Source organism: Petaurus breviceps, unplaced genomic scaffold (genome assembly GCF_028583685.1).
Source record: "Petaurus breviceps papuanus isolate PSGF00001 unplaced genomic scaffold, PetGlider_PUasm1.0 77, whole genome shotgun sequence".
NCBI lineage: Eukaryota > Metazoa > Chordata > Mammalia > Diprotodontia > Petauridae > Petaurus > Petaurus breviceps.
The window spans coordinates 10,208,822-10,216,767 of NW_027186492.1; the positions used below are offsets into that span (position 1 = coordinate 10,208,822).

General features: G+C 38.5%; 1 protein-coding gene across 5 annotated transcripts in view; it reads right to left on the minus strand.

Annotated features, from left to right (window-relative positions):
- NPAS3 (neuronal PAS domain protein 3) overlaps nt 1-7,946 on the minus strand; it is a 1,174,175-nt gene that overhangs the window by 406,357 nt on the left and 759,872 nt on the right. The window lies entirely within an intron of this gene.

Genomic DNA, 7,946 nt, shown 5'->3' on the forward strand with positions numbered 1-7,946 from the left:
CTTTCTGTTCTTTCTTCCTTTCTTTCCTTTTCTGTACCCACTCAACTATACATTGTCATCTACATTTGAATTATTTGATCACTTCTCCTAACCACTCTTACCTTACCAAATCCAAAGCTTCCACTGTTATTCTGAATATCCCAGAGAAAATCACAAAGCCAAGCTAATGGGGGATCAATTTACACTTCAATTGTCACCCCTGGTCTAGCATTTTCAGTATCTCCTTTATTGGTTTCTTCCCTGCTGATTTCAAACTTGCACACATCTCTGTTTTCCTTAGGGGAAGACCAAAATAATTTTTTTGATCCTTCCACTCCCACAGTATCACAGAGTATCAGAGTTGAAAAGAACCTAGATGTCCATGTAGGATAATCAACACCTGAAAAGAATGAACTCAACAACCTATGAAGAAGTAGCCATCCGGTCTCTTTGAAGACATTCAGTAGGGGCACTTGTTCCTAAGGTTGCCCATTCCACTTCTGGGTAGCTTGAATGTTAATACATGTCTTCCTGACATTTAACCTAAATGTATCTCTTTTCTATTTCAACCAACTGCTCCTAAGTTTTGACCTGCTGAACTAATGTAAACTGTTTTCTTTGTGATAGCACTTAAAATAGTTAGAGGGAATTATTATGTCAGAATTCCTTTACTTCCCCTTCCATTTCCATCTCTAACAATGTCTTTCTCTTACTTAGGCTAATCTTTCTTTTCATTATTATTTTATCCATATCTACCATTCTTCTACAGTGTTCTAAACATAGTGCATGCTCAACAAATATTGTCACTAATTCACTGACACCAGACCTGGGTACAAGACAAAGACATATGGATGAGCCCTGAGCCAAAATCAGGCCATGACCTTCATTTCAATAGGCTGGATGGAAAGAGGACCTTTGGGAATGTTTGCAAAGGTTGAATTTAGTCCATTAGTCAGAGGTTGCTGACCCCTGCTTTAGGACAAGAAGTGAAGAACCTATCAGAAATCCAATTAAGATAAGCAGAATATAATTACATGATTCAGAAGTTGGCCAAGATTACTAGCATTGATATGTTTACACTCACAGAAATATTACCAATGGATCTTCAATTCATTTCAATTCAGATTTATTAAGCACCTATTATGTTCCAAGTACTGTTTAGGGCATGGGGGATATAAAAACAAAAAATGAAACATACTTGTTCTCAAGGAGCTTATCTTCTTTTGGGGGGAAACAACATTTATAAAGACAAGTAAATACAAAATTTGAGGAGTATAGTGGAGAAAACACTTATTAACTAGAGGTTGTCAGCAATTACTATCTTATCACCAAAGCAGAAGCATTCACCCATCATCAGCAAAGTCATCGTTGTTTAATATCTCTTTGTGAATGGGGTGAATAAACTGAGTAAGATGGTGTTTGACATCTAATGGTATATAATGGAGAGAAATGCTAGAAGGTGGGAGAAACAAAGAGTGTTTATATAGCCATTATGTTGAGAGATTGTTGGATAAAGTGGTTGGACATATGGCCATTCCACCAATGCATTCGTATTCCTTGGTCATGAAGCCTAGGTCTAGACAGGGGCATGATGGGATAGGCCTAGGAAGCATGACATAATTCTTTCATAGTGGTCCCTAGCTCTTTGTGGAGGAGAGATAAACAGTGGTAACTTTTCCTAAACTGTGTATGATGAGGATGGTTTTTTTTGCAGGGGCCAGAGGGAGGGGGAAGATGGATAAGGACATAATTAAAGGAAGATTATGCAGCCAGGAAATGGCAGTTCAACATAGTTGGGTCATTTACTGATGTTTCTTGAATGATGTGTTATATATCATAGGGGGAAAGGACCTACTGGTCTAAAGCTATAGCACCTACATGGTTAAGGCATTGCTACCTCCCAATGACATCTAAAAGTGTTTTGGGGAGGTAGCATGGTACATTGGGAAGCATGCTGAATTTGGAGTTAGAGGAACTATGTTCAGACCTTAACTCTGTCACCTACTACCTGGGTAATGGGGGTAAGTCATTTAACCTGTCCAGGTCTCATTATCTTCCTCTTTCCAAAATGAAGGTGCTAGACTAGATGCCCTTTAGAGTACTTTTAATTTCTAAATCAAAGATCCAATGACTCCATATTGGAAGTCAGAAAACAAGGTTTCTTTCTCTTCTTAGATGCTTAAAAGCTAGTAGGGAGACAAGAAGGTGAGTCATGACTTCTCTAGGCTTAAATTTCATAATCTCTAAAATGACGGGGTTGAAATAGATGTCCCTGAGGTCCTTTCTAGTGTTACATCTATGAGCTGAGGTTCTTTCCAGGCTTAGATCTATGATCTATATGACCTTCCTGAATATAAAGGCAAAGTAAATAACTCAATATGATTACCTCCTCAGTGTCTACCAGTGGTGTGGAAGTCAAATAGAAATGTGGGTCAGTAAACCAATATAAGTATACTTGAGGCCTGAATACTGGTGACTTAGAAAATCACATAAACACATTATTTAGGTTGTTTTGTATTTTTATTTAAATATGTCTTTATTACACAAAAATCTTGCCTTTGGCCTGTGTTTGGCACCTCTGGTCTACACCAATCTCTGATTGTGTAAAAAACCCAAACTAATAAAGTGTTTCTGAATGAATCCAGGGAAAATACACTAACATTATATACAATAAAATACACTAAAATTATATACAATAAAATATAATATCATTATATATAATGAAAAATTATAATATATAATACATACTATATTATATATACATATATACATACATAAATATCTGCACACACACACACACACACACACACACACACACACACACACATATATATATAAAATGAAAAATGTTTGTTGTCTACTATGTGTTGAGCATGATACCAATCTGGGGGAATTTTAAAGAACTGCAAAATAGATATAGTTCATACCCCAAATCTCAAATGGTTTATAATCTTGGGGCTTTTGAAGATTTTTGTTGTTGGGTGTTTTTTTTTGCTGGGGTCATAAATTTGTGATTTAATTGGTGTAGAGAATGCCTGGTGACGGGCAACTGTTCTATAAAATATAGTCAGAGAGTTGTCTAGACTACTGAAAGATTAAGTGAATAAGTCAGGGTCACATAGCTAGTATGTATACAAGATGGGACTTGAACTTAGGACATCCTGAACCTCAGAACCTAAAGTTCTCCATCTACTATCATGGAATAAAAACAAAAACAAGAGAAACCAATAAGAAATCCTCAAGAACATTTACAAGGTAATACAGTAACATTGAAAGCATAATGCTTCCTATTTATAGAGTGCAGAAAAAGGGAAATCAGGGTTAGGTGAGATTAATCATGGAAAATTTCCCAGAGGAGTTGAATGTTATGCAACATTCTGATGGAGATGACCATGGATCAGCACAGAGAGGGAGGGAGGGCCTTGTTGATAGAGACATTGGCAGATATAAAACCATGGGAGTAGGAATTAGAACCTCATATATAGGTAAAAGCAAACAGATCTACTTTGTTCAAGCAGGGATGTTTATCAGGGAAGGAGAGAAGAGGTTGGAATATCTATTTTTTTTAAAAGCAATCAGGGTTAAATAACTTGCTCAAGGTTACACGGCCAGTTATTTTGTGTGGGTGCCAAGTATCTGAGGCCGGAACTGATCCCAGGTCTCCCGACACTGGGGCCAGTGCTCTTACTGCGCCACCTGGCTGCCCCTCGAATATCTATTTTGCACAGATTGGATATAATGAAAATGCTGTTAAAGGATAAATATTTGGGCAGCTATATACTGAACTGGAGGAGAGGGACAAGACAGAGATAGGAGGTTATGAATTAACTAATCTAGGGATGACTTTACAAGATTTTAAATTATAGAGGAGGCCACAGCAATGGATAGAATGGGAAGAAAGTAAATCAAGGCAAAGACAGATTGTGGAGGAGGAGTCATCTAGACTTTGCAACCAACTCTATGTATGGAATGAAGAAGAGAGGAATAGAGTCCTTTTACAATAATGGGGAAGCTTGGGGAAGAGTTTGGCAAAGAAAATCAAGAGGTAAAATTTCAGCATCTTAAGTTTCAGATGTTATCCAAATGGAAATGATTTTTAGACATAGAAATAAGAGGATATCAGTAGGGTAAGAAGACAGAGCTGGCACAGTAGACTGGGGAGTCATTCACATATAGGTCAGAGTTGAAACCATGCCAGCAGCCAAGCTTCTTGATTAATGGGGTGGAGAGAGAGAAGAAGCAGCCCAGGACTGAATCCTGGAGGATGTTCACGTACAGGGATGGAAATGAGGAAAGAGAAGAAATGATCTGGGGAAAGCTTGGGAGATAATGGAGGCCTAGGAGAGCCCCGTGTCACAGAAGCCAATACAAGAGAGAATTTCCAGAAGGAAGGGGTGTTCAGATTTCAAAATCAGATGATAAATCAATTCAAAGAATGACAAGAAAGCATTTGACCAGAAGGAGGTAACTGATAGGCACAGATTCACATAATACTTATTTGTGATGATTTCATTAGCTGCATTAAGTCTCTCACAAATTACAAGCTTGTGACACAAAACTAATTAGTTTTAAATACATTTAAAAAGTCACAGATGTATCAACTTGGACTTTGAGGGTCTCATCATACCCGTGTAAATGATCAAAACACTTTCTTCCTGTGAAATAACACCATTTTTATCTATTTCATGGACATCAGTTTTTTATCTAGTGGTATTGCATCCAAATAATTTCTGAAATTTTGGGCAACTTTTGGGATATGAAGACAACATATTTTCCTTTTGGTGTTTGAAGTTTTTTTTTTAATGTTATAGGCAAAAAGGTTTTTTGTTGTTGTTGTTATTGTTATTTTGTTTGTTTTTTACTGTTAGAAGCATAACAAAATGGATAAGAGCCCCTAGAAGGCCTGGGCTTCAGGTCCTGCCTCTGACATCTACATTAGGAGGAAGTTAACTCTCTAAGCCTATATACATTTCAAAGGAGTTTCTAATCTGCATTAGTGAAGGATGTTTCTATGTCATGAGTTTCCTACACCAACAAAATCAGAGGTCCAAGCCCTTACCCCCAAAATACAAAAAGACATTCTCTATCCCCACTTTGGAACTATTGTACTCATCTAGTAACAGTAGTGGTTTGTGTGTGTATGGATTCTAAAACTCCTCCCTGATGCACATTTCCCCTACCGCCATGATAATAAAGGTTGTTTTCATAAAGTGTTTTGCAGTTCCATCAGTTCACCGGATACACTTATGGGGAAAGAATCATGACATGGGACTGGACAATGAGACCTCTGGGATAGACAGAATACAAATGGCCAAAGAACACCAATTCATGGTCCAGAATTTTTTTTAAGTAAAAAAAAGTAAAAAGGAACATAATCACTTTAATTTCAGTGCAAACATCATTTATGACTTAGATAACCTCACTTGACTTGAAGACTGGAAATCTTATGGGACACCCACTAACAACTTAAGTGGGATGGGGGGGTTGGATTTATAGACAAGGGGAAGAACAAGAAACCTTGTCTAAAGTATGGCTCAGTTGACAAGACATGATTCCTCATACTGTTGGCTAGTTCTGAGCACCTTCAGGCTGACCTGAAACCACTTGATAATTCAATTCTGAGCATCTCCTGACTCGAAGCAGATAATAATGCAGACATGGACAAAATTGTGCAGTGATTGTGTGAGCGAACTAATGTCCAACAGGGATTATGCTGAGACCACCAAACTCATTTCACTTGTGACCTAATCATATTTGAAACTGGCCCCCTGTGGTTATGAATTTATTAGGATGAACTATTCTTAAACAATTTCTCCAGAGCCTTGGATATGTGCCTTTCATCAAGTCTGGGCATGCTTGTCTTCTTCAACTCGTTTTCCCCCATCCCCCTTTTTTCTTTAACATGGAACAACACATTCATTTCAGTTAGAATAAAAGGGAAAAATCATGTTTGGATGCCATAAAAATATGGAATACATATGCAATAGGCTACTCTGGGACAAATGACAACAGCCACAATGGAAAAACATCATGGGAGCATTATAACTAAATCAGTACCTCCCTCCTTTGTCTTAGAAACAGGACCTATCCGAAAAGACTGATATAAACTACTTATTTCCCACCTTAAGGGTGGAACAAATGGCTCTGTGGATAGTATTTAATAATAATAATAGCTGATTTTGAGTAGTATTTTAAAATTTACGAAGTCTTTTTAATATATTATCTCATGTTATATATTATTTATATATTATCATATATTACAAAGTGTTTTTCATATATTATCACAACACCCTGTCAGAAAGCTGCCCCCATTATATAGGTGTGGGAAATAAGGCTGAGAGGGAGTTAAGTGACCTACCTAGAATTACCCAGTTAATAAACATGTCTAAGGTGGGATTTGAACCCAGGGCCTCCTGACTCTAGTACCAGTGCTATACACAGAGCATTGCCTTATCCACTAGAGTCTGTGTAATAGACAATTAACAAGTTGAATTGCTAATTAATTAATGGTATGATGAAATGAGGGCAAGCATGCCTGATTCTTTGAGTACTCCCCAAGAAAGTCCATGATGGCAGTGGGAAGGAAGGTTTTAATCACACTTTAATGAGACATAGAGAGTTCAGGAGCCTTACAGGGTCGACTTAATTTGATGCCCACAGTTTTATGAGGGAAGTAGGTATATCTCCCTTTTTCAGACAAGGAAACTGAGCCTCAGAACACAAACCCTGCCTACATGTGTGCTTCCTCCAGGACAATAATATTTGGCATAAATTGATGCCAAATGGAATTTAGTGCTAGCCACAAGGAATTCTCATAAGGACCAAATATTTCCTCAGTTGGCTGTTCAGCAGAAGGCTTACAAATGAGGAGTGTTGGGAGAATGGAGTGACCTATAGACAGCCAGCTCTGAGCCAGGAAGCCTTGAGCTGAGAATCAGTAAAGAATAGGAGGAAAAGGCTACAAATGGAACCAAATGATCTAAGTTTGAATCTCAGTTCCATCACTCATTGGGTAACTGAACAAGTAACTGAGCCTCTCTGTATTGTTTCCTCATCTATACAAGGAGGGCTTTGGCCTGGATGACCTGTGACGTGGACATGGTTACTTTAAAAGGTTTTCTGACAACTTTGAAAGGTTGTGGATATGTTAATGAACAAACCCCAAGGTGGCACAGATAAGAGTTCTTCTGTCCACCCAGAGAAACTCTATAAAAACTCTTGCCCCCAGCCCCTTGCATTCTTTCATCTCCATCTGGGTCCATGTTACCACGTGCTCCCAACCCTAATGCATGGTTATGTGAGTTACTCCCTGCGCCTCTGTGAGAGCAAGTTAGGTGGGATGTTTATTCTTTTCTTTTTGGAGCTCAGTTTCTCAGACAGACTACATTGTAAAAATCTAAAGGATTAATCTCTTTTGAACCCTGATAATGCACAGCTGTGCTGAGTCAGATAGGTTTAGTGCCTCCTGACTCTGAACCAATAAGGGGCTGAGTCTTTTTTATATATTCTGGGAGGCTCGCATTTTGCTTTGGGGGTTCGCTCATGAGAAGGATCTTTTGATTTCTTGGTTAAGACTCTGAGTAGCCCTATGTTCAGAGGCCCCCAACTACTCAGATGTTGTCTGTGCTCCCTGGATCCAGTGATGTATGTAAAGTGTATAGTAATGTTGCTTTACTCAGACAGCTGAAGCCCTGTCTGTTGGTATTTGTGATAATTTCTCTGCTTGTATTTTCTCCAAGTTCAGGGTGCTGACCTTTTCCCTGAACTAATGAATGTAATTAAAAGTAGGATTGTTAACGCCTTTCTGAGCAGTCTCCTTTAAAAGCAGATCAAAGAATCTGTTCTAGCAAGCTATCCTGGGTGTGTTAGGGTGCTTGCTAATACAGCCTATCCTCCTCCCTATCTTCTTCCTCACACTGCTTACCTTCCTCTGCCACCACATGCCTGTTCCCCCCCCCCCCCCCCCC